The sequence below is a fragment of the Kogia breviceps genome, chromosome 10 (genome assembly GCF_026419965.1).
Source record: "Kogia breviceps isolate mKogBre1 chromosome 10, mKogBre1 haplotype 1, whole genome shotgun sequence".
NCBI classification, from domain to species: Eukaryota; Metazoa; Chordata; class Mammalia; order Artiodactyla; family Physeteridae; genus Kogia; species Kogia breviceps.
In genome coordinates, this window is record NC_081319.1 from 23,981,539 (window position 1) to 24,009,362 (window position 27,824).

At 39.5% G+C, this 27,824-nt stretch overlaps 1 protein-coding gene across 7 annotated transcripts in view; it reads right to left on the minus strand.

Annotated features, from left to right (window-relative positions):
* SLC25A26 (solute carrier family 25 member 26) overlaps nt 1-27,824 on the minus strand; it is a 141,136-nt gene that overhangs the window by 69,150 nt on the left and 44,162 nt on the right. The window lies entirely within an intron of this gene.

Genomic DNA, 27,824 nt, shown 5'->3' on the forward strand with positions numbered 1-27,824 from the left:
TAAAAAATTTAATACAAACCATATATCGAACTTGTGAATAGTGAAACAGTATTAATACAAAGGACTCCTTCCTTGAAAGACACTTTGCTATACCCTAAAGACGAAAATGTCAAGAGAATCATCACAGAATCAGCCCCACACACAACTATCTTCAAAGTGCATTTCAGACAATGTTGGTATTTTAAAGCAAGTTCCTCCTGATACTTGTGAATTCTCTGTAGCATACCACAGCTAAAATAAGGCAAAAAGCAATGAAGTGGACAAGAAGCTAAGCGTCAAGAAAGTATAATAAAATCCACAGGAAAAAAATATTTTTTAATTTAAACCCACGGTTTTAAATTACCACGGTTTCCATGGTAATTTACCATGGTTTCCAGGACCCCACAGGTTAAATAGCAACCGACTTCCTCATTCTTTCCCTGTAATCACTCATGTACCCTGTGCCCACCCACTGGGCACACAATTCAAATTAACAAACCTTTAAAGAACGTCTGTAATTTGTTAAGCATTATGATAGATACGTAAGTGAAAGAGATGCAAACCCCTATACTAAAGGGCTTCTCACACTGTAGGGGATACCCAACAAACTACCAGCACTCTACAGTATAGCGCTCAGGAAGCCCAGAGCAAGAGGTGGCTGCGGCTGGGGAGGGAACCCTTCCTCGAAGGGGGAATACTGCAGCGGTCTCAGGATGTATAAACTCTTACCATCCTATAAAGGGCAAGGGAAGTACTCTGAATGGAGAGAATGGTATAAACCTTGGCATGCATCATAATCACCTGGATTATCTGTGTTAAAACACAGACTCTGGGCCCTCTCTTCAGACTTCTGACGTAGGGGGGGCCTGAGAATCTGCATTTAAATTCAATTCCCAGAGGATGCTGATGTGATGCTCTTGATCCATTAAGCACACTCTGAGAACCACCGGTATAGGCAGATGTGTATAACCTATTTGGAGAATACCATTCCTTCCCATGGCTGGAGTACAGGACAGTATTAATTTACAACAAGTTGCTCCCCCCAAAAAACTGTTTCCATTCCATGAGTTCACTTTTATTTTCTTTTTTAGGTGAGCTACACACACTTTAAAGACCATGACAACCAGGATAATAATGACCAATGTTAACATAAAAAAAGAATTATAGGGTCTAACAATAATTTTTATGTGAAATATTTTTAAATGCAGCAATTTTCTTAAATTGTTGAACTCTGGGCATTTTAAAACAAAGTTTAAAACTTTCACAAACAAATTATCTTAAATTTACTTTTAAACATTCAAGTATTTTCTACCACTTCACACCTAGGATGGCTCCAATGTAAAACAGAAACTAACAAGTGTGGAGAGGAATCAGAACCCTCATACGGTGCTGGTGGGAATGTAAACTGGTGGAGACGTTGTAAAAGAAGTTTCATGCTTCCTCAAAAAGCTAAACAGAGAATTACTGTATGACGTAGGTATATACTCAAAGGAATGGAAAGCAGAGTCTCAAACAGATACTTGTACATCAATGTTCACTGTGTGCCACAGTCTAAATGCTCATGTCCCCCCAATATTCACTTGGTGGAATCCTAATGCCAAATGCAATGGTTTTAGAAGGTGGGGACTTTGGATGGTGCTTAGGTCATGAGAGTGGAGCCCTCATGAATGAGATTAGTGCCCTTATATAAGAGATCCCACAAAGCTGCCTAGCTCCCTCCACCAGATGAAGCTACAATGAGAAGTCTGCAACCCAGAAGAGGGCCCTCACCTGACCATACTGGCACCCCAATCTTGGATTTCCAGCCTTCAGAACTGTGAGCAATAAATCTCTGCTGTTTATAAGCCACCCACTCTGTGGCATGTTGTTACATAGCCTAAATGGACTAAAACACTACAGCATTATTCATAACAGCCAAAAGCTGGAAGCAACCCAAATGTCCATCAACAGATGACTGGATAACCAAAACGTGGTATATACTTACAATGTGATATTATTCAGCCATAAAAAGGAATGAAGTTCTGATGCAAACTACAACATAGATACACCTTGAAAACACTGTTCTAAGTGAAATAAGCCAGACACAAAAGAAAAAATATTTTATAATCCACTTACATGAAATATCTAGATAGGCAAATTCAAAGAGAAAGAAAGGATATTAAGGATTACTAGGGGTTGGGGTGTGGGTGGAATGGGGAGTTATTGCTTAATGGTTACAGAGTTTAGGTTTGGGGTGATGAAAAAGTTTTTCAAATAGATAGTGGTGATGGTTGTACAACACCATGAATGTAATTAATACTACTGAATTTTAGACTTAAAAATGGTTAAAATAGCAAATTTTATGTTATATATATTTAACCACCAAAAAAAAGCTGGAATAGTTTAATCTCAATTATTTGTCCCAAAATCCCACTGTAGACTGAATCGCTGATATTAGTACTTTGATTTCAGTTTAGCTGAGCCCTTAAACTACAAAGACATGTCAGACTGCTCCTGTTTTGTCTACAGTATTTATATGCTCACAAAGAAAACCCACTTATGGGAGGAACTTCCCTGGTGGTCCAGTGGTTAACACTCCATGCTTCCACCACAGGGTGCAAGGGGCACGGTTCCAACCCTGGTGGGAGAATGAAGATCCCACATGCCGCACAGCGTGGCCGAAAAAGAAAGAAAGAGAGCAAGAGAGGGAGGGAAGGAGGGAGGGAGGGAGGGAAGGAGGAAGGGAAGGAAGGAAAGAAGGGAAGGAAGGAAGGAAGGAAGGAAGGAAGGAAGGAAGGAAGGAAGGAAGGAAGGAAGGAAGGAAGGAAGGAAGGAAGGAAGGAAGGAAAACCCACTTATGAGAGACTAGGCAACAGTTTTAATGAAATTTGTATAACAAACTGTCTAGTGAAAGCACATGAAGTGTTTTGATAAACAGGCTGGCAGGATACATCATGTATCAGAATGATATCTCTGCCCATAATTTTTATTTGCTTATCCAGAATATGAATTTCCAGTGGTATATGGTCTCGCTTGCTTCTGGAACCCTCAACTTGCGATACATTTGGAACTTAAAAAATTATATTAGAGTCGAATTATATAATGAGGCTCCTACAATATAGGAAATTTGTAATCATCTATGCATCTGCTATACTTCCCCACTTCACTAACTTTGATTCTACAACCTCTAACCTGTTTTAAATGATGCAGACTCTTGATTTCCTACCTCGAAACTGTTAAGCTCCTAAAAGGTGGCTGTGACTCTGCCTTCACTCTGTATCCATAGTTTCTGGCATATACAAATTATACCAGTGTTAAGTCAAAGTTTATGAGTATAGCATAAGTCACCTGGAGGTGGGAAGAAGAGATTAAAGATAGATCAAATCTATGAATCTAAAAATTCTTCTATCCTTAATATACAAACTTGGTGTCTGTTAACATCATCTTAAAAATCCTAACCAGGAGTTCCAGTTTTTATATCAATGATTAAATTAGCCCAGTCATGTTACTCTTAGAGAACCATTTTGAAGAAAAACAGATAGATCCACCTGAGAAAAAAGACAAGTTCTCATATGTCTTTAAACTATAGCAATACACTTGATAATGTAAAAGAACTCCATTCTCTAAATCTAGACACTGCCTCTCCAAACTTCTCTCATCCATGAGAACACTAAAGAATGACATGAGAATCCAAGAAACTTAATGAGCTTGTGAATTATTATTTAGGGGAAGAAAGATGGAAGACTTTGGACACAGATATGGCTTTTGACAGCTGCAAGCATAAAATTTAGCTCTTAGAAAGTTGTTAGGTGCTTAATTTAAAAATCTGAGATTCTAACAACGGATACCACCATGTTATAAAAACCCTAAGATGTACTTTCCAGTGACAAAATCTTTCAAGTTTCTTAACGTACAGAGTAAAATGTTGGTGAGTTCAGCAGGTCTTTTTTGACCCTAAAAATCATAACATATGTCATAAATCATCTTCTTAATAATAAGGTATCAATACAGCCACAAAGGAAGAAATCCCACAACGCCCATGTGAGCTTAGCAGAGGGTCCTGAGCCTCAGATGAGATCACAACCCTAGCTGACATCTCAACTACAGCCATGTGAAACCCTGGGCAGAGAGAGAACCCAGCCACAGTGGGCCCGGACTGCTGGTCTAGAGAACTGTGGAATAATAAATACCTCTTGTTTGAAGCCACTACGTTTGTGGTAATTTGTTATACAACCACAGAAAACTAACAGAGTCATCCAGAGCACCTCTAGGTGTTCCCTAAATTGATCTGCTATTACACAACACCTTCTTGAAATCATTCATTTTAATAAGGTAAAAAAATGTGGAATATTCTAGTTAAATTATCTTGACTATTAAATGTCTGACCTCAGACAAGGGAGTAGCTAAAATAATGTATTTAATAATATATATATAAGCTGTTAAGGTTTCAGAAATCTTACACTACTTTCTGAGTCATGGCCTAAATTTTACCCAAAAGGCATCTTGATCACTATCAGATGCAACCACCACGTTTTCTGGACAAGCCAGAGAGAGGGTGCTGACGTGCCCAGGCTCACAGCGTTAAAGAGCAATGGAGTAAGAGTGAGAGCCCAGGTCCCCAGCACACGGAGAAGCCTGTCAGGTGACCTCCTCCTAAAGACACTGGTAGTTGGGCTTGACTGTAGAGAGGGAGAGAGAAAGGATACCTACTTTCTTAGCTACTGCATTAAAATGCCTGTGAAATAACTACTGCATGCTTTAGAAAAATGGGTTTTTAAAGCAGATACTAGAAAAGAGTCAAAGACTAAAAGCAGCACTAAGGAGGTCAAGGGTAACTAGAGCACAACTACTGTATTATAATAATGTCTTCCTCAACTTGAAAGCAGTGGTTCGCAACCAGGGACAAGTCCGCCCCCCAGGGGACAGCTGGTTGTCACTACTCGGGGAGAAAGGACAGCGTTTCCAGCATCTAGTGGGTATATGCCAGAGACGCAGCTCAACATCCAATAATACACAGGACAGCCTGCACAGCACAGAATTATCAGGCCCAAAATGTCACCAGTGCCAAAGGTGAGAAAGCCCGCGGGAAGGCGTCAAAGGTGTCCCTCTTTATCCTTGCTGACCCCTCAGCAATGTGACGTACCCCAAGTGCCCTCTCTTAAACACTCAGAAGGCAAAGCTCTCCCGTATCCCAACTTTCCTTGGCTTGGGATTTAATCACTTTTTCCTTGGCCTGAGCTTAAACATAGGCTAACTTTTTTAACTCTTATTTTCAACAAGTTGTATCCTGCTCTGACAGCAGAGACCCATCTGCACAGCTCAGTGGTCCTTTTTACAGGCAAAACCGAAACACTATGATGTATACTTGATTTTAACAAATGTACATTTTATACACTGATCAAAATTCAGCCACCTATGGCTAGCGAAGGGCTAATGGAACTTGAGTGCAGAGTACAAGTGTTGAGAACCACTGCTAAACTGCTGGCAGCAAATAAATATCACACGGGGCAAGCAAGTCATATAAATGGCCGATGTGATGAAGGTGTCAAAACAACGGGAAGTGGTAGAGACTCCAGTGATGATTCAGGAGGGCAAGCTTCTGTCTAAGGAGAGAGCTGCTACTCAGCTCAACCAACTGCTGCCACACAGGACTGTGGGCTCAATACTGCCAGATATTCTGACTTTCCAAGAAAACTTGGATATCTCAAGTTGTGTTTGAAACCACCCAATTTTAACACATTGGCTTATAGTTTTAAAGTATTTTATGGGTCCAATATTTCAGACCACCACTTTGAAATGTATGGTCTGGAAATGATAGTAAGGGCCAATGAAGAGGCTCCAAAGAGACAGAATTCAGGGCCTATTCAGGGTATGCTCAGGACATCAGATGGAGTGGCAGGGACTCTCAGGATGAAGCTACATGACAAGGCTCCTTGGGGACGCCAGCAAGTTCCAGGGTGACTTTAGCAACAATGATTATAACATCATAACCATATCAATAAATCGTAACAAACTCTTCTTCAGGACTGTATGTCAGGCACTAACTGAGGCACTTTCTGTGTATGAACATATGTAATCTTTCTAACAACCTTATGAGGTAGGTATTATTATTACCCTATCGTAAAGATGAAGAAGATGAGGTAAGTGACATTAAATAATTGCCAAAGGACCCAGGACTAGTGAGTCGTGAAGCTGAGATCTGAACCCACGGAGGCTCCCTTCAGAGGCCAAGTTCCCAACCACCACCCATCACACTTCTCACGCTGACATCTGCAGGCAAGTGAGTTCCACCTCTCTCACTACCTGTAGCTACACATAAAATAGGCTTCATCAATCTTAGTTCTTATCTACGTGCCAACATTTAGATAAGAAAAAGCTGAAACAAGGCTCAGTGTCCTGTGTCTGAACACGTATGGAAATGCAAACATTTTTTTCTAAACGAAAATGTTAACTCTGCTCTCTAGAAATCACGTGGGCCTAGCAAGATTGTCCTTCTTGTTAGTTGAAGTTTGACTTTCCTAATGATAGTTTGTGCTTCTTCTTACGTAAGAAGACTGACAATCAGATATGGATGTCACACTCTCTTGCACTTAAGTCAAAAGCATACAAGAATTGGTCATGCTCTGTGACCAGAGTGGGAACTGGGTCAAACGATTCTAAACCCACCAGAGATTTATGGCACAAACTTGTACTACACAAGGCAACTGCGTAGACACTACCCATGGCAGCCTCATTACTAAAACTCCTGTAAATGCATGTATTCGAAATCCATAACAAGTTAGCAAGCAAGATTATACTTCAAAGCAGCTAGTATACAAATTAACTCACATTCACTTCCTTTAAAAACAAGAGTCGTCACTATAATAAACTTAGGGAAACTGGCAGTTTTGAGATGAATTTTAAAAAGAAAATTCATGCATACCTGAACCTAATGCAACACTGTAAATCAACTATACTCCAATAAAAATCTTTTTTTAAAAATTCACTTTTCACCTTTCATAGGAGCTCTGCTATTTGCTCTTCTTCACTGAGCCTATTTTCCATTTCAGCATCAAAAGCTCCAAGGAAAGAATGAGTTGTCATTTTATTCTTGCAGATCAAAAATTGGTCCAATATTATTAAAATTATTGACTCTATTTAGAGATGAAAAAGAACTTAAATTACTTTAAATGCCATTACTCCCTTTCTGCTTAGAAATCCAAACAAAATCTCAATTAAAAATGGACAGTGCTTCCCTGGTGGCGCAGTGGTTGAGAATCCACCTGCCGATGCAGGGGACACAGGTTCGTGCCCCGGTCTGGGAAGATCCCACGTGCCGCGGAGCGGCTGGGCCCGTGAGCCATGGCCTCTGAGCCTGTGCTCCGCAATGGGAGAGGCCACAACAGTGAGAGTCCTGCGTACCAAAAAAAAAAAAAAAAAAAAAAGACAGAAATTTAAATAGTAGGGGAAACAACTCTGCACATACAGAAGCATAAATACAGATCAACAAGTAAATTTAACAAGATGCTAACATATGATGTACATGTGTTAGCAATCATTTTGAAGAAAGCACTACAAATATCAGTATTAGTCCACCTCCCTTAATATATGCCATGGTCTAAAACATATATATTTTCTACTTTCTCTCCAGTAAATAATACTGCTCAAACTTTTTTTTTTTTTAAATGAAGCAAATAGGGGAAAAAAAAAAAACCCGTCTCTCTCAGAACACCAGGCAAGTAAATATGCACAAACCACGGCGGTGCTCCCAGGAGGGTGTATTTAAATCCCCATTCAGTCTTGGATCTTCAAAACAAACAAACAAAAAACAAGTAACAGCAACAACAAAACCGAAGGATTCTTTCAGAAATTAGTTTTTAGAATTTAGTTGTTCAAACTGTTAAAGATGAACAGGAAAAGATCACCCAAAGTATACACAAAGAAAGAGAAACTGTACATGAGATTAATTCAGTATTCTTTAGAAAAGAATGAAAGTTCAAATCCATATTTACCAATGTCAATATAACAAAGTCTGGACATTACAAAAGATCTCCCAAAATACAGTCAATGGCCCACTTACTTCTAGTAATATCGGTTATGGCTGCATTCCCGTATAACAAAAAAATAATAATAATAACCTAGCCCAGAAGTCTACTGGAGTTCACTGTAATGGGATTTGAGCTATAATTAAATTTGATTAGTTTGGTTCAAACCTCAAGTTCAAAAGAATTATCAGCATGAATGGACGAAAAGCCCTTTTACACGGGCATTTTGAAAATATGAAAAGGGCTGACACAGCAAGCATCAAAGACTTTAAAAGCAACTGACCCTTCCCAGAGCAAAGGAGAAATGCTAACAGCTGAAACTCAGATGCTGCGTGCAAAGAAAATAAAGTTCCAGATGGTTCCAAAAGCTTGGTAGTTTATTAAATAATAAATACTATTATTTTTAACTGGATTTTGCCCAGGTATAGCCAAATGTGTCATCTATAAAATGTGAAAAAAAGAAGTCTGATTGTGCCCACTGAAAAACTGAAACAAAATTTTCAAAAATCGCTAGCATGGAGGAAGCTTCTCAAGGAGTTACATGACATTCAAATAATCATGATGTTTAATTAAAAATAGAAACAAAACACCTATAACTGAAAAAGCCAAAACTGTTTATCCAAAGAAAAGATTTCATAGAATTTATCATATTAGTATTTGGAAATAGTTAACTCTTACTCTGTATCAGGGGATGGTTACACATACATGTACATGCACACTTTTTCTCCCTTCAAATTATCTTATATTTTTGGTGCATTTCAAAAAGCAGAAAATAAGTAAATTATTTATTTATTTATTTATTTATTTTTTGCTGTACATGGGCCTCTCACTGTTGTGGCTTCTCCCGTTGCAGAGCACAGGCTCCGGACGCTCAGGCTCAGTGGCCATGGCTCACAGGCCCAGCTGCTCCGCGGCATGTGGGGTCTTCCCAGACCGGGGCACGAACCCGCGTCCCCTGCATCGGCAGGCGGACTCTCAACCACTGCGCCACCAGGGAAGCCCAATAATTTTTTTTTTTTTTTAATGGCCGCACCATGTGGCATGTGGGATCTTAGTTCCCTGACCAGGGATCGAACCCACACTCACTGCATTGGAAGCACAGACTCTTAATCACTGGACCGCCAGTGAAGTCCCATAAATAAATATTTTCTAAAATTTTTAAAGAGAAAGTAAAAGCAACCAGCAAAATAAATTTGGCCTACAGAACTTTGTTAGTGACTTGAGAGTTAACACAGATTTTAGAAGCAGTTTAAAAACATTAGAGGGTTTTATATATGAAAGTTTGCTGTATACATTGTTTTAAATATATATATACAAATATATGGAAATGTGTTTATACACATTCACACATATATCACATGTGTATATATATAAATGTATAAGTGTATATATAATATGTGTGTGTATGTTGTAGTACACACACACACAAAACCAACAGTTCCTTTTCAACAAAATGAAGTTAGTTAATTCAGTTTACACACCCTGCATTTTTAGATGGCACCTTTAAGTGAGTTTTTATGTTAAAAGTTTTCTCTTATTACCATGCTATGTCTATACACTTTGGGAGTTGGAGGAGAGCAAAGACAGTTTTTCATGAGATGGAAACCGCCTGTGCCAAATGAAGCAGGTGTGAGATATCTCAAAGATGAAAGCAATTCTCCAAATAACAACGTCATCCTGTAATGCTTTCTTGACATGTACAATTTTGCTATTCCTCTCTCTGAGATTTAATATGAAGCATTATGTTTGTGATCTTTCCTAACAGAGATGAGTAGTCTGATTGGTACTCAGAATTCTAGTGGTTTCCAGGGTTGGGAAAAAGTCACTTCAACATGGATCTGACAAAACGGGCAAGAAAGGGAGCCACAGGTGATAGGCTACTGTACCTCCTAAATGCTTTTTTTTTTTTTTTTTTTTTTTTTGCAGTACGCGGGCCTCTCACTGTTGTGGCCTTTCCCGTTGCGGAGCACAGGCTCCGGACGCGCAGGCTCAGCGGCCATGGCTCACGGGCCCAGACGCTCCACGGCATGTGGGATCTTCCCAGACCGGGGCACGAACCCGTGTCCCCTGCATTGGCAGAAGGACTCTCAACCACTGCACCACCAGGGAAGCCCTAAATGCTTATTTCTTAAAGCATTAGCTTTAGAAGCAAAAAAATTGTTGATGTAATTCTTTTATTGTGAAGACTGTTTATTTCAAATCGTTAGTTTCAAAGTAACTTAAAGCTATCCCCCACCAAAAAAAGAAAATCCCATGAAGAAATCAATCATAGTGGTTACTCTTCCTTTTGCCCATTAAAAAAAAAAAAATATGCTGAAGGTGACAAAGATGTATCTTTCAGGAATTTCTCATTACATTAAAAAAATCTACACATATTTACGACAAAAGGTTTTCCTGGAGAAGAAAAAGTAATAACTTCTCCACTTTCTGTAATAATATCCAACAGTTCATTTTTCTCCTGATTTACCAAATGGTTCTAGAATTTAAGTTTTTTCTTTATTTCAAAAGAAAACAAGAAAATCTTTTAACTGAACTTGGTATCATTTGGCCTAGTGGATCTCACATATCACTGCGCATCAGAATGACCTGGAAGGCTTGTAATGAACAGGTTTCGGGTCTCACCCCCAGAGTTTCTGATTCAGGTCTGGGGCCTGTGAATCTGCATTTCTAGACCGTTTCCCTGGTAATGCTGCTGCAGTTGGTTCAGGGACCACACTTTGAGAACAAATGATCTAGTCAATATTTTCTTTCTCTTGGTAAGTAGCAAAGTTGGTAATGAGGAAAAATGAACACTGAAACATGGTATATGATATACTACTATATCCTTAATAGGAATAAAAACTTCTGACCCTAAGAACGAAAGAGAAGTTGACATAAAGGAAATCTAAGATAGGCCTCAGAGATGGATTTAGTCCAAGATTCAGAAAACTTTTTCTGTAAAGAGAATAAATATTTCAAGCTCTGCGGGCCACACAGTCTGCCACTGTAGCATGAAAGCAGCCACAGACGAGACATACATGAATATGGGCCAATAAGGCTGTCTTACAAAAACATGGTGGGGTCTGGTATAGCCCACAAGTTTACCAACCATTTTTTTTAAAATTCATTTATTTAATTTTTGGCTGCATTGGGTCTTCACTGCTGCATGCGGGCCTCCTCTAGTTGCTGAGAGCAGGGGCCACTCCTTGTTGTGGTGCATGGGCCTCTCATTGCGGTGGCTTCTCCCAATGCAGAGCACAGGCTCCCGGTGCGCAGGCTTCAGTAGTTGTGGCTCGCAGGCTCCAGAACGCAGGCTCAGTACTTGTGGCGCACGGGCTTAGTCGCTCCGCGGCATGTGGGATCTTCCCGGACCAGGGCTCAAACCCGTGTCCCCGGCATTTTCAGGCAGAATCTTAACCACTGCACCACCAGGGAAGCCCTTACCAACTATTCTGACAATGAGAAAACCAATGCCCAGGGAGATCAAACAACTTCAAAAGGCACAAGAGAGTAAGTGACATAACTGCAACTAGAACTTCAGTATACTAATACCTGATGGAGTAAAGAATCCACTGTTAAAGTAATATTTTGCACAAAATAGAATGTGCTATGAAACCTCATGTAGTTTAATAACCAAACAGAAAAAATGACTTTACTAAACAAAAGGGTATGTTTTACACTCTCTCATTAACGTGACATTATTATTTAATATGTCTGAGATTATTCCTAAATAGGAGGCTTATACAATAGAGGACACTGCCTGAACTCTTGTCTCATGGCCCCCTGCATCTAACACTGGGCTGGAGCACAGCCTATTATGGAGCCTTCTGATCAGCGACTGGGGGAAATGGAAAGTCATGGGTTTTTCACTTCTTACCCTCGTAGTCGAATTTCACTAAGACTAAGTGAATGGATGCCCTTCCTTACAAAAATTACTCATGATGACACAAGTTTTCCCACATAAAAGCCAGAGGAGGTAGTAAATTGTAAAACAATGTGCAGACAACTAGGTTTGCTCTTAATTCTAGTTATAATTAAATTTAAACAGAACATTTAGCTGATAAAGTCAACATGTTTATCTTTACCACACAAACAGCTAAAGGCATGTGATTATACTTATATACATATACGCACATAAGCAATTATATATGTATATGTATGTAGGCACACACACACACACACACACACACACACACACACACACTCTTTATGCTTTCATAGCTGCCTAAGCTTTTAGTCTTAAAACTGACATTTGAATAAGTGAATATATTTTAGCAGTTGATAAAGTAAATTTTATGCATCGCCTTACAACTATTTACACCAGTTTATAAATAAACAAGCCCGTGCATACATATTATGAAAAATAAAATATCCTGCACTTTAACTATCAAACACAAACTCAAAAAAGTTTTCTCTAAAGTTGCTGGACAGTTACAAGTGTGTATATCCAATTCTGGATACAAATGATGAGTCCTAAATCTGAGACAAAGTTTTAGACATGTTTGATGTATCCTGAACCATGCATGAAAAAGCATGTTATTTACACATCAAAGCAACCCTGAGTATCCTAAAACAACTAGAGTGAAAAATGCCCAAATCTAATTTCATCCCTGTCCACATGCTTCTTTGAACTAATAATTCAGAGAACTGGTCAGTATGTTGAACTAATTAGCATGCTCAATGCTTGCCAACTTTGATGGCTCCAATTCTTTATATTAAGAAGTAGAATATTTTAAAAATAGTTTTAAAAATGCACACACAAGCAAATTTGAGAAAATGCAAAAGCTAGCACAAGTTGACATGTGTTAAATAATGCCTCAAAAAGCCCCAAAATATGGGTGACACCCGTTTAATACTCTGTAAGCTCTGAAACGGGTTGTAAATGATTTGGGGGTTTTGATTTGCATGAAATGAATTGGGCAACATTTTTTTTCTGTATCTAGTCATTTTCTATAATAGTCAACAACCTAACTTTACTTCAACATAAAGAATCAAAGGTAAGTGTTCCTGGTAAGAGGTTAACGCTTTATGTTTTTAATTGTACTGAGAGCCACTCCACTCAAAATCTTTGAAGTGAAATCCCACACCTAAGAGCCAAGGGCAGAGTGTTTGCCTTTACTACACATACATCTGAGCCTCAGGGACACATTTCCTACAAAGGTCACTCTAACATTTACTTTTGGTGATCAATGAAAAACCCATAGTAAATAGGTTACTAAGTATTACAAGCAGTGTTAATTAGCTAACAGTGCCCTGATTTGTGGGGGTGGGGTGGCCCAAGTACCAGATGGATTTTTTTTTAAGTTCTTCTATTTAATGTTGATATTCTAAGACCCATTCTTATAATTTACATGAGAACATTACAGAGAGCCCTCCAAGCAAATTCCATCTTGACTTGCAATTCTATTTTTCCCTTCTAAGTTGAGGCAAGAATTAGGCATTCAAAAAAAAAAAAAAAAGGTCCCAACCCCAAAAGGAGGTTCATTCAGTACACGTGATTACAAGCAGGAAGTCCAACCTCAGGGTTTTAGTACCACTTGAAGTATAAAAAACATTATTTTAAAGGCAGCTAGCATACTTTTTTTTAAAGAATGTTTCCCCCAGTATCGACACACGGATTCCATTACTCTCCTCTACCTTTTTCTATTTTGTAAAAGGATTACCTAAAATTCAACTCATCCAGAGAAGGGGTTTACTCCCTGACTGACTATTCATTCCTATACTTGCCAGCACTTTCACTACTGTTTTCAACTACTGATGAACTGCTTTACAAATGCATATATGTGCCCTTCCACATACAAGTAGCAGAAGCTCTCTGAGGGGAGAATCTTGGACCTCTTTTGTCTTATCCACACACTGCTGACTCCATACCTCTGCACCCCGCATGTAATAAACATTTTCAGGTGAGCTAAAACCACTGGATCATACCTCAGCAACAATATTTATCTCGCAACCACGGTGAACTTCTTTTAAGCTGCAGCATACAAAGGAAATTTCCATAATCTGTCTTTTGCATTAAATATTTCATATTAAATTCCACGGTCTGCAGACCCTCCATTCTAGGAAGGCGGGGCTAAGTTAAGAGTCAAATAATCTCGGTTCTCAGTTTACCTTCACCACAGACTAGCAGAGTCATCTTGGTAAGTCATTTCAGGTCTTGTATTTTATAGAATAGTGCAAAGAGGATAACTCTCCAAGCAAAGATGCTTCATGTTTGGATAAAATAAAATACACAGCACCTTTTCCTTCTTCAAGTCAATGTTAAGATTATTTATACCATATGGCAATGTAACAGCAATAACAACAGAAAAAAAATGAGTGGTCCAAATTTTATAAGGAAATAATACTATCTCCTGAATCAAAGTTAGATGAAGAACTAAGCTTCTAACCCACTGATGTATACATATTAAAGGTACAGTAATTCGAGAGAACATAGGTCATTCTTACAAAAATGGAAAGAAAAAAAGGATAAAAGATACATAAAAGTTTTAGAATGTTTTTAGGCCTATCAGTTTTTTTAAGAGATGATTTAGAAAGGAAAAGGACGGAAAACACGTAAGTTTGGGGGGTTTTATCAGTTTAAAAAAAGGGGGGGAATGTCTTAGAAAATCAAAACATCATCTTTCAAGACTGGGATGTTCAAAAATATGAACACAAATACCTGAGTAGGAAAAAACAAGCAAACAAAAAACACATTGGAACCAACTCAAATTTGTTCCAGATACAGACCCACGTCTATTAAAACACAGACAAGAGACACTTCACCAAAGAACATCTAAGGATGGCAAATAAGCACATTCAATATCATTACCATACAGCCAACTGATTTTTCTACGAAGATGCAAAAGCGTATCAATGGAGAAGAGATATTCTTTTCAACAAATGTTTTTGGAACAACTGATCATCCATGTGCAAAAAACAAACCTCAGGGCTCCCCTGGTGGCGCAGTGGTTAAGAATCCGCCTGCCAAGGCAGGGGACAGGGGTTCAAGCCCTGGTCCGGGAAGATCTCACGTGCAGTGGAGCAGCGAAGTCCATGAGCCACAACTACTGAGCCCACATGCCACAACTACTGAAGCCCGGTCCCTAGAGCCCATGCTCCGCAACAAGAGAGGCCACCACAATGAGAAGCCTGTGCACCGCCATGAAGAGCAGCCCCCGCTGGCCGCAACATGAGAAAGCCCGAGCGCAGCAACGATGATCCCACGTAGCCAAAAATAAATAAAATAAATTAAAAAAAAAACCTCTCAACCTAAACCCCATCCTTAAATAAAAATCAACTCAAAATGGATTGTAGATGTAAATGTCAAAGATAAAACTGTAAAACGTTTTTGTGTGTGTGTGTGTGTGTGTGTGTGTGTGTGTGTGTGATATGCGGGCCTCTCACTGTTGTGGCCTCTCCCGTTGCGGAGCATAGGCTCCGGACGCTCAGGCTCAGCGGCCATGGCTCACGGGCCCAGACGCTCCACGGCATGTGGGATCTTCCCGGACCGGGGCACGAACTCGCATCCCCTGCATCGGCAGGCGGACTCTCAACCACTGCGCCACCAGGGAAGCCCTATAAAACTTTTAGAAGGAAACATGGGAGAAAACCTTAAGGACTTGGGGTTAGGCAGGTTCTTAGACACAACACTCAAAGCACAATTCATAAAGAAAAAAGTAGATAAAATGGACTTTGCCAAAATGTTAAGGTTTTATAAATAATACGGTTCAGAGAATGAAAATACAAGCTAGAGATTATCAGAAAATAATTATCATGCAAATCACATTAGTGACAAAGGGCTAGCATCCCAAACATAAAAAAAACTTTCAAAATATTAAAGTAAGAAACAACCTGATTAAAAAATAGACAAGAGACACTTACCAAAGAACATCTAAGGATGGCAAATAAGCACGTTCAATATCATTACCGTTCGGGAACTGAAAATTAAAACCACTATGGGATATCATTACACACCTATTACAATAGCTAAAGTTAAAAAATCCTACCAAAACCAAGTGGTGACAAAGATTTAGAGTATCCATTGCTGGTGGGAATGCAAAATTGTACAGCCAATGTATTACAGAAAAGAGTTTTGCAGTTTCTTATAAAGTTACCATACACTTACCATATGACCCAGCAATCCCATTCCTGACTATCTACCCTAGAGAAATGGAAATTTATGTTCACACAGAAACCTGTGCATGAATATTTATAACAATTCTCTTCATAATGGCCCCCAACTGAAAAGAATTCCAGCGTCCTTCAGTGGGTGAATGTATAAACAAACTGTGGTGCATCCAAACAATGGAATAATTAAAAGGAACACGGTTGTTACACGCAACAACTGGGATGAATCTCAACAGCACTATGACGAGTGACAGGAACTAGTCTCAAAAGACTTCACATTACATGATTCCATTTAAGTGACAGATCCGTTGTTGCCAGGGATTAGAAAGAGGGAAATGAGTATGACTACAAGGGGATAGCACAAGAGTTTAGGGGATGATGTGAATATTTTGTACCCCGATCGTACTTCTGGTTATATTAATCTATACATGTTGTTAAAATATATAGCTCTGTACACTAAAAAGAAGTCAATTTTACAGTGTGATAACTTAAAAAACAAAATAAACAGTAATTACTTGTTGTTCTTACCTGAGATAAATACAGGAAAATGGGAAGGAGGAAGAAAAGCAATGTATTTAATTTTTTAAAAGCTTTTCTGGGATCTTCCTGGTAGTCCAGGGTCTAAGACTCTGCACTCCCAGCGCAGGGGGCCCGGGTTCGATCCCTGGTCAGGGAACTAGATCCCACATGCATGCCACAACTAAGAGTTCCCATGCTGCAACTAAAGATCCCTCATGCCTCAACTAAGACCTGGCGCAGACAAATAAATAAATGAATATTTTTTAAAATAATAATAAAAAGCTTTCCTGCCCAATAAAAGCCTACATGCAGTAATACAGCTAGAATTCCAAATCTTAGTTTCTCAACACCATGCTCCACTAAAAGGAATCAAGGGCTCCTTGGAGAAGTGGCTGATTACAGGATTGGGCAGGTAAAGTACAAAGACTGGGACACCTTGATATACCAATAAGGAAGTTCCCAAAGACTAACAGGGAAATGTGTAAGAACAGTAGGCTTGAAGAGGCTCCCACTGGCCAAATTTGGGGCAGTTGGAGCATCAAAGAGTAGTAATGGAAATGGATTATGATTATTAAATAAAAAAGAATCCACGGCTGTGCTGATGGCTGCACATTATTGGTGAATACACTAAAACCCACTGAATGGTTACTTTATTTTTTTATTTATTTATTTATTTTTTTTTGCGGTATGCGGGCCTCTCACTGCTGTGGCCTCTCCCATTGCGGAGCACAGGCTCCGGACACGCAGGCCCAGCGGCCACGGCTCACGGGCCTAGTTGCTCCGCGGCATGTGGGATCCTCCCGGACCAGGGCACGAACCCGCGTCTCCTGCATCGGCAGGCGGACTCTCAACCACTGCGCCACCAGGGAAGCCCTGAATGGTTACTTTAAATCAGTGACTGTATGGTGCATGAATTATATACAATAAAGCCATTAAAAAAAAAAAATCCATAAGTATACAGGGATACTAAAAAAAGGGACCTGGGGTGGGAAGACATGGGGTGAGGAGGTGGTAAAGGAAGAAAGCTTTTCTTTACAGAAGAATGCCAGCTAATAAATTCAAAGAAAAAGGACAGTATTAGGAAAATCAGCATTTTGCAATCACCAATGTAATAAACACTTCAGGCAAGAAGCATCCACAGATGTTAAAACTACTGGGTGAAAGATTATTGGGAAACAGGATAATCACGTGGTCTCAGAATATTACCCCATAGATTACTTCTCAAAAACAAAGGAGAAATGAACCTCTGAAGCACAGAAAGCTAGGGAACACCAACGTAATCAAGTGACTAAACTTAGCTTCACCAAGTTTGGGACACTATGTGACCCCTGGTACAATGCCACAAAAGTACCCAGCATCATCCATGCAATATCCATGCACACTCAAAACATTTAATATGTAATCTGAACATAATCATAAGGAAATCAGACAATACAGATTATGGAACTGTTTGTAGAACAACTCTGCCCTGGACTCTAAAAGAATGTCAAGGCCATGTAGCGGGGAGAGCAGGGGAGGTTGGGGAAACCTAACAACCAAATGCAATGTGTGATCTGTGACTGGATCCTGGAGAGAGGGAAAAAAAAAAATTATAAAGCTTTATTATTGGGACAACAGGAAAACTAATAAAACTGACCATATATTAGATAATATGAATGCATCAATGTTACTTTTCTTGGGAAGGATAATGGTATTGTAGTTATGACAGGAATGACTATTCTTAAGAGACATATGCTGAATATTTAGTGATGAACTATCCTGGGATGTGTGTGCTTCCTACCTAAAATGTTTCAGGAAAAAATACTGTAGCAAGAAAGGTGGAATGGAGCAAAATGTTATTCAGTGAATTGTGGGAAAAGAAAATATGTTTTAACTTATCTGTAAGTGGAAATTTTTCAAAATAAAATGTTGGCGAGAGAGAAAAAAGAAAAAGAAGATGCTCCTATGCATTTTAAAGCCTACTTACTTACATTCCCAACAGAGAAAAGGAAATACATACACTGATATGAAAAAAGCATAAGAGTTCAAAGAATTCAGAGCCCAACTCTGCCCTCTGCTAACTGTATTATTTTATGTAGATCAAGTAACTTACACCACTGAATGTCAGTTTCTCATTGGTATTGAATAGGCAACTATCTGTTAGTTCATTGCATGGTTTACAAGATAGACAAACACTACAGATTGGCTGGGAATCATGACTAGATACGTAGGGGGTATGCCCTTTTCAAGCATTCAGTTGACATTTATTATTCTTTGTAGGGTTACTGTAAAGATTAAATGAAAAAACATATGAAAAGTACCTAGAGTCTGGTAAAGTGGTAGAGTCTGGATAAATTCAATCTACTTCCTCCTTCAAATACAGAAAAATAAAGTGACAAGAACTTACTGAGAGGTTACTATATACCAGACCCTTTGTTTGGTGCCTTCACTAAATCAAAACTCGTCCAGGGCTTCCCTGGTGGCACAGTGGTTGGGAGTCCGCCTGCGGATGCAGGGGACACCGGTTCGTGCCCTGGTCTGGGAAGATCCCACATGCCGCGGAGCGGCTGGGCCCGGGAGCCATGGCCGCTGAGCCTGCGCGTCCAGAGCCTGTGCTCCGCAACGGGAGAGGCTGCAGCAGTGAGAGGCCCACGTACCGCAAAAAAAAATAAAAATAAAATCAATGAGACACAGTTGAGGCCAAAGAATTGTTATGAATGGTTATCATTAAGTGTTGTTAGTAAGAAATTTTTTAAGTTATATTAGGAACGAGAGAAAGCTAATTACTTGACAAAAAAATCAGGATTAAAAAAAAGGGCTTCAAACAAAAGAGCTATATCCTTATATTTATTATGCCTTCCAATATTTTCATTAGATTAGGACACTAAGGAACCAGAAGTCTAAGACTGTCAGAAGCAGAGAGGTGGTCCAACCCAGGCAGTCTGGCTGCCAAGCCCGTGGCCTGAACCAATGTGCTCTGACACCTCCAGGCAACAGCAAATCCAGCCCAGGAAAGCAGTGAGAAGTCCAGACACAGTGAATGGTCATGGTGGATTAGAAGTGGAAGACAGAAGTTTCCAAGATTCCCAATGGAGAAAAAACAACAACAACAAAAAACCCACAGAACTACAAAAAACCATGATTTTGAGGCTGTCACACTAAATACGTGAAAAAGGCAATTAATGTACCCCCAAAAGGCAATTATAAACTCCAAAGGGAAAAAACATAAGAAAGTTCATGCCCCAAGTGTTCAGCAAATTAAAATATGGACAAATTTTAGCAAGTGATGGAACGCAAGAAGAGAGTCTATTTGATTCCCATGTTGAAAACATCTCCAGGAAGATGTGTTACCAACACAAAAGGAAGAATAACCCAGCACACTACCTGGCCTAGTGATCGTGCATGAAGGCTCAAGTAATACACACACTAGTTCACTGGTGTTCAACTTTTCACTGGTGTTCAACTTTTAGAATCAACCCAGAAACGTCACGAAAGAAGTGACTGTGCGTGAAGGACAGGATGAAACTGGCAGCCATCTTCATTATCTAGGATCAAAGTGCAGGTGAGAAAAAGTCAATCCAGAAAGTGGCACTTGAAGGTGAAAGAGGATATGGTAGCAAAAAGGAAGTAAGAGCCTCATCTTATAAAAAGAAAAAAGATGCTGGAAGTTTGTGGGATAAGAAATAAAGACTCAAATATATGACTTCATGTTTCTGAAATAACCAGAGGCATGAAATTTGTGTAACCGAAAAAGGTTGGGGAGGAGCATAATGTCAGCTCCATCACACCCTCCACTCCAAAGGCTCAGGAGAGTGTATCTAAACTGACAAATGAAGACACAGATGTATAAACATATTATTCGGAAATATGGATGTAATAAGAAGAATTAAAAATGGAAACAGTTAAAAGAGGTTACCTCTGGAGAGTGGGACTAGAATGAAGAGGGACAGGGCAGGAGACTTGCTTTTCAAGGTAAAATCTTATTTCTCTATTATGTGAATTGCTACCAATTATTACTTGGATAAAAAAGTTTTAAGGACTTCCCTGGTGGCACAGTGGTTGAGAATCCACCTGCCAATGCAGGGGACACGGACGGGTTCGATCCCTGGTCTGGGAGGATCCCACATGCCGAGGAGCAACTAAGCCCATGTGCCACAACTACTGAGCCTGAGCCCTAAAGCCCGCGAGCCACAACTACTGAAGCCCACGCTCCTAGAGCCCGTGCTCCACAACAAAAGAAGCCACCGCAGTGAGAAGCCTGCACGCCGCAACTAGAGAAAGCCTGCATGCAGCAACGAAGACCCAGCGCGGCCAAAAATAAAAATAAATAAATAAATTTATTTTTAAAAAAAATTTTAATTAAGTTTAAGTTTAAATTGTCATTATTTTAGAAGATCGTTTTTTTAAAAAAAGTATTTCAGGGCTTCCCTGGTGGCGCAGTGGTTGAGAGTCCACCTGCCAATGCGGGGGACACAGGTTCGTGCCCCGGTCCGGGAAGATCCCACATGCTGCAGAGCCGCTGGGCCCGTGAGCCATGGCCGCTGAGCCTGCGTGTCCGGAGCCTGTGCTCCGCAACGGGAGAGGCCACAGTAGTGAGAGGCCCGCGTACCGCAAAAAAATAAATAAATAAATAAATAATAAAGTACTTCATACAGTGTCCAAATCTGCCATTCTTTTTTTTTCCCAGCTTTTTATTTTTATTTTATTATTATTTTGGGCCATGACGCGCGGCTTGCAGGATCTTAGCTTAGTTTCCTGACCAGGGATTGAACCCGGGCCCTCTGCAGTGGAAGTGCGAAGTCCTTACCACTGGACCACCAAGGAATTCCCAGCTTTTTATTTTTAAAAATAAGTTATCGACTTCCTTAAAAGTTACTCAAACAATACAGGGAGCTCACATATACACTACACATAGCTTCCCTAATGTTAAGAACTTAACCAGAGTATGATTATCAAAACCAACTATTAGCATTGCTGCAATACTAACATCTAAATTACAGACCTTATTTGAATTTCCCCAGTTTTTTCACCTAATATTCTTTTTCTCTTCCCAGGACCCCTCACTGCATTTGCTTGTTGTGTCTCCTTAGTCTACTCCTGGGTGTGACAATTCTTTTTCGTGACCTTAACAATTTTGTACAATGCCCCTCAATTTGGGTATGTCAGATGTTTTATCATGATCCGAGATTATGTATTTTTTTGGCAAGAAGAACAAAGAGGTGATATTGTGCATCATATTGGGGGTGTATGATGTCAATATATCTTACTACTGGTGATACTACCCTTCATCACTTGAATAAAGTAGTGTCTGCCAGTGCTTCCAAATGTGAAATTACAGTTGTAATTGAAAAACAGCTTTAAAAACAACAGCTTGAGGGAAATACTTTAAGACTGATATTCATTTTTGGTACATTAAATATACCTATTGGTTCTTGTATTTGAGAGATGAACAATGAAGTACGTATGGATTAAATAAAACAATATTATTCAGGAACCCTGGATTGGAGAGTACTATTTATTAAGCTTTGTTTTTTATTTTTTAATTTGAACCACTTTTAAAAAGTGCCAAACAATCAACTCAAGAGCTTCAAGGTTCAGGCACTCTGAAGTTTCTGCCACCAACATTTAAAACACAGACATTGTGTGCCCTCTAGTGTGCCATTTCTATAACGCAACCTTTGCATCAACAAATTCAATAACAAAAGGCAGAGTGTTTTCACAAAGGAAAAGAAATACCCTCTCATCAATTTCTGCTTCTCCACTAGTCAACAAATTATCTGTTATTTGGCTAAGTACCAAAACCATTTCAATGCCAAAGATTATCAACTCTTTCCCATCTATTGGGTTATTTCTCAGAATATATGTGAAAGCTCAGGAAACAAGAGGACAGAAGGCAAAGCTTTTTTTTTTTTTTTTTGTGGTACGCGGGCCTCTCACTGTTGTGGCCTCTCCCGCTGCGGAGCACACGCTCCGGATGCGCAGGCTCAGCGGCCATGGCTCACGGGCCCAGCCGCTCCGCGGCATGTGGGATCTTCCCAGACCGGGGCACGAACCCGTGTCCCCTGCATCGGCAGGCAGACTCTCAACCACTGCGCCACCAGGGAAGCCCAGTCAAAGCATTTTTAAGCAAACTTCACAAAGGCTAGAGGAAAGAAGATGTTGAAATCAGTATTACTGCCTAATTCAGAAGCACAGTTCATTGTGTTCTGCCTATACAGATGGCTCCATTTCTACCGTCTAGAATCCTCTAACACTCAGAAATTATGCTCCACTTCAAGTTAACAGATGTGCTCCAAGTCTCAAAGATATACTACCACTTTATTTTCACACAATTTACTGAAAACTTCTGAGCGCAATGAATAGTGAATTTATCTGCAAAACATGAGCAGGAAGCAAAGTGTAACCAGAAACACAGGCTTTAGAATCACATAGGCTGGGCCGCTGCTTCCAGACCTGCCATATACTACATATACTAACTAGCCTGCTTTTCCAAGCTCATGCTACTGATCAATTTTAAAACAAACCAACAAAAAGGTTAATATCTCACAGTTTTATCTGAAGATTAGAAAAATACAAGGTACTACTATACATGATCAGAATTCAAACTGTTAACTGTTATCATTATATAACCCCAGGGCAATCTGCTACCAGATAGTAAAATCCATTTTCAATAGCTCTTTTAAATGACTCCCTGCAACCACAATCCTTCACTCATATATAAACATTCTAGATTTTACCCTCACATTTGGTTTTCTTAATACATATAGTTTCTTTCTTAATACCTCTTATAAGATGGTGTTTACTCAGACGATAAGATAGTATACAATCCTAAGACTCTCAAGAGTAATTTTTACCCAGTGTTCATAGGACATAGTTTGCACGTAACTGATAAAAGATTTTCTTCATGAGTAAGTTGTTTACTATTTTCATATGTCATTTCAAAAAGTGTTTTACATATATAAAATATCCATAGGAGCAACCCCTAACAAGAAATGACAAAATTAGGGCTCCCCTGGTGGCAAAGTGGTTGAGAGTCCACCTGCCGATGCAGGGGACACGGGTTCGTGCCCCAGTCTGGGAAGATCCCACATGCCACGGAGCAGCTGGGCCCGTGAGCCATGGCCGCTGAGCCTGCGCGTCCGGAGCCTGTGCTCCACAACGGGAGAGGCCACAACAGTGAGAGGCCCGCATATCAAAAAAATAAATAAATAAATAAATGACAAAATTAAAATAAGGGCTATTTGTGGAAGGCACAAGAATACCAGGAAATATGATAAGAAGAGACAAGGAGAAAATTAAGCTCACTGGAAGTGCAGAAAGTTGAGATGGCAGAAAACCACTAACTTGCTTGGGAATTAAGTGAGGACTGACTCCATAATTCTTGCCAAATGCATCTTAGGCCTGAGCATCTGTTGGAGATTTTAAATATCTAAGTATTGACAACTAGTCTACTTCTGAAAAGTGTGACTACATCTATGGTTTGTTCATCAAATATTTTCTGAGTGTGCTGTATGTCAAGGAATCTTCTAGGTGTTGGATTAATAGAAGGAAACAAAACAGGCAAAAAGCACTTGCCCTCAAAGTGTGTATATTCTATCAGAGGAACGCAGGAAATAAATTTATGAACAAAAAGTGAAGATAATTTCAGATAATGGTACCTGCTAGGGTACCAAGATCGGGGTTTTGGCAGGTGTATGTTAGCTAGAGTGGTCAAAGTAGGCCCCTCAGAGAAGGGACATGTGAACTAACACCTGAATGATAAGACCAAATCAAGCAAACATTTGGGATAATAGGCACTTAAAAGCCATTGTTCTCCATGAATATCTCTATCTCCTTTTATGTCCTCTGATTAACTTTTCTTTTAATGTCATGGAGACTTCTAGTTGCTGAAAACTTATTTTCCCCAAACTCCTGGCACTACTGTCTACTTAAAGTTTCAAAAATGAGAAATATATAAATATGGACTATGAATTTTAAACATGTATTTTCCTCTCCCGAAAAATTTGTCTACGTATAAAATTCATAGCTCACCATGGGGGCTAATATCACGGGCTCTCAAGTCCTCAGTTTCCTCCCTTACTGGATGTAAGACTCTGGACGAGGGACTTCCCTGGTGGTCCAGTGGTTAAGAATCCGCCTTGCAACGCAGGGGACGCCGGTTCAACCCCTGATCAGGAAACTACGATCCCACATGCCGCAGGACAACTAAGCCCACGTGCCACAACTAGAGGAAAGCCTGCGCACCCCGCAATGAAAGATCCCATGTGCTGCAATCAAGACCTGATGCAGCCAATAAATTTAATTAATTAATTAATTAAAAGGCAGTGTATAAATGGAGAAATCATTAAAAAAAAAAAAAGACTCTGGACAAACCACAGCCTTACTAAGCCTCAGTTTCCACAAAGCAGGGATCATGTTTTGGGTTACCGTGAGTATTATGTGAAATAATGCACGCTAAGAACTTAGCACAGTGACTGAAACATTGTAAATATTTGATAAGCATTAGCTATTATTTCAATTGTGATTTACATATTTTTTGTGTCTACATATAGTATATCAATACAGGTATTCTGAGATCTTTAAAATCAAAACAGTGTAAAAAACTAAGTAACTTTGAAATAAATTCCATTTTCAGAATAATGATTACAAAGAGACTGACAAATTATTTTTAAAGAAGAGCTTCCAAACTGTTCCCACAAGGGCAAAGGTGGTGGGAAAAGAATAAGAACAGACATCAAAATTTACAGAGTAGAATTAAATGTCCAAATAATTACAGTCTAGACAAGTGCTCTGGATATGAACAACAGGGTCCCCAACTACGGCACTTAAGTCAGCGGTGTATGAAATGGTTTCCTTTCGGAAGAAATTGAGCTTGAACTAGAAGGACTTCAACAGATAAAATACAGCAGACACTGCAGGGTGGTGACTCAGTAACTGCAGTCCCAAGCCCCTCTTTGCCAGCCTTTACCTGCCACACTGAAAAGCTGCATACATATTCAACTTCTCAATCCCCTTCTCAATCTCCCCAACTCAGGAGAGCTTTAGACACCTGGCCCAAGAAAGCTTTGTTTTCCAAGTAAACAGACTGATAGATAATGCCTCCTGCCTTTTCCACTTCTTCATACTTGGAAAGGGGCCGTGACGCCAAAAAGTGCAGCAGCCATTTTGTAACCATGAGGAATTTAGCCAGAGTATTAAGGTTCCCCAAGCAGAATGAAAGGGCCTGCATCCTCATGCCCTCATTTAACCAATACACCAGCCTTAGAGGGACCATCTCCAGATTTCCTGTTACAGAGTGAGAAAAAAAAAATTTCTAATACTAAACTGTAATTAGTTCAGCCACTGTAGTCAGATTTTGTTATTTACAGTCCATCTGCCATCTAAATTAACACACAAATATGAAGGGACAAGATATTTCACATGAGATGAAAAACACAAAGGAACATCCTAGACAAAGCTACTTCAACATCATGGTGTATGATGCTAACGTCTAAAAAGAATTAAAAGACAGTTTCCACCTTTATCCAACAGCTTTCCTATATGTTTACACTGAAGATTCATGCTATTTATTTACTTCTCAGTAAACCCTACACACAGGAACTAGTATCTCTTCTAGACAACACAGCCAAAACACAACAATTGAAATATGTAGCCTTTTCAAAACTGTACAGTGCAAAATGAAATCTGTCCAAAGAATGAGAAAAGTAAATAGCAGCTGGTTTTATGTAAACAAAACATGAGAAAATATGCACTAAATGGCTAAAGCAATTTTTCCACATTAAGATAATTTTACTAAATTGTTCTTTCTAAAAATGTTTGTTTATTTAAGAGATGATAAAAAACTGTAGGCTAAAATCCATATTTGAGGAGTAATAATTTTATGTTCTTTGGATTAAAGAATGAAGTATTGTGCATTCCTCACAGACCATCTCTACAGTAAAGTTATAATAAAGTAAATGCCATTAGGTGACACGTTATAAACAGCTTGTGATTACAGGCAATATTTCATTGTCATTTGTTTAATATTCCCATTAATAACAATGTCTTATTACACATTTACTCAAAGCCTGAACAATACAACAATGAACAAATTCCAAGAGCAAACAGATTTTTTTCTTTTCCCATGAAGCTAACATTATGGAATTTTAACAGATGTTCTGTTTGGTCATAGTTAATAAAATGAATTATGCAGGATTAAAACAAGGTTCAATGTTTGCATTGGACTTTAACTGAAAAACGATTTCACATTAAAAGTTTGGAAAGATTTACAACCTTTTTTTCCCTTTATAGTGAATTACTAAGATATATGGGGAAAAGGGGGAATTAATTACTTTTCTAATGAAATCAGGCTTATAAAAAGTATTTTTTCCAGGTTTAAGAAGATGGAAATCTCAGAAAAGGGTACATACACTCTTTGGTACTTCGTCACCTATGTAATGCGAATACCTTACAGTGTAGCGTGTCAGAGGCTGACCCTTACCCAGCATAACTCCGAACCCCGGAGAGCTCCCCTGGCACTTTGAAATGGTCACAGTGCCTAACAGCATCTGAACAAAAGACAATCAAACTTAAAGGAATGAAAAAAGCAACGAATACTTACTGAGCTCTGAGCTTGTGGAAGGTGTTACTGCAGAGCCTGTGCATACTACAAAGAGGTGAAAACCCAATTACTGTCTTCAAGGGTAATTTATATGCTGTCTGGGAAGAGCAGGCGTAATTACACATAGACAGACAAAACTGAAATGTAAAGACAAGGGCTTCCCTGGTGGCCCAGTGGTTAAGAATGCACCTGCCAATGCCAGGGGACACGAGTTGGAGCCCTGGTCCGGGAAGATCCCACATGCCGCGGGGCAACTAAGCCCGTGCGCCACAACTACTGAGCCTGAGCTCTAGAGCCCACGAGCCACGACTACCGAAGCCCATGCGCCTAGAGCCCCTGCTCCGCAACCAGAAAAGGCACCGCCATGAGAAGCCCACACACCGCAACAAAGAGTAGCCCCCGCTCCCGGCAACTGCAGATAGCCCGCGTGCAGCAACAAAGACCCAACGCAGCCAAGATTAATTAATTAATTTTTTTTTTTTTAATGTAAAGACAAACCAAAAGAGAAAGGAAGAGATAATGCCAAGGAAACAATTTCATAGATACAGAGCATTGATACAAGCAGGAAAATTCTCATCAGAGAACACTTCTTTTTCTCTTCCATCATGAAAGCAGAAACTAGTACACAGCCTTAAGAATGGTAAATAAGTAATAAT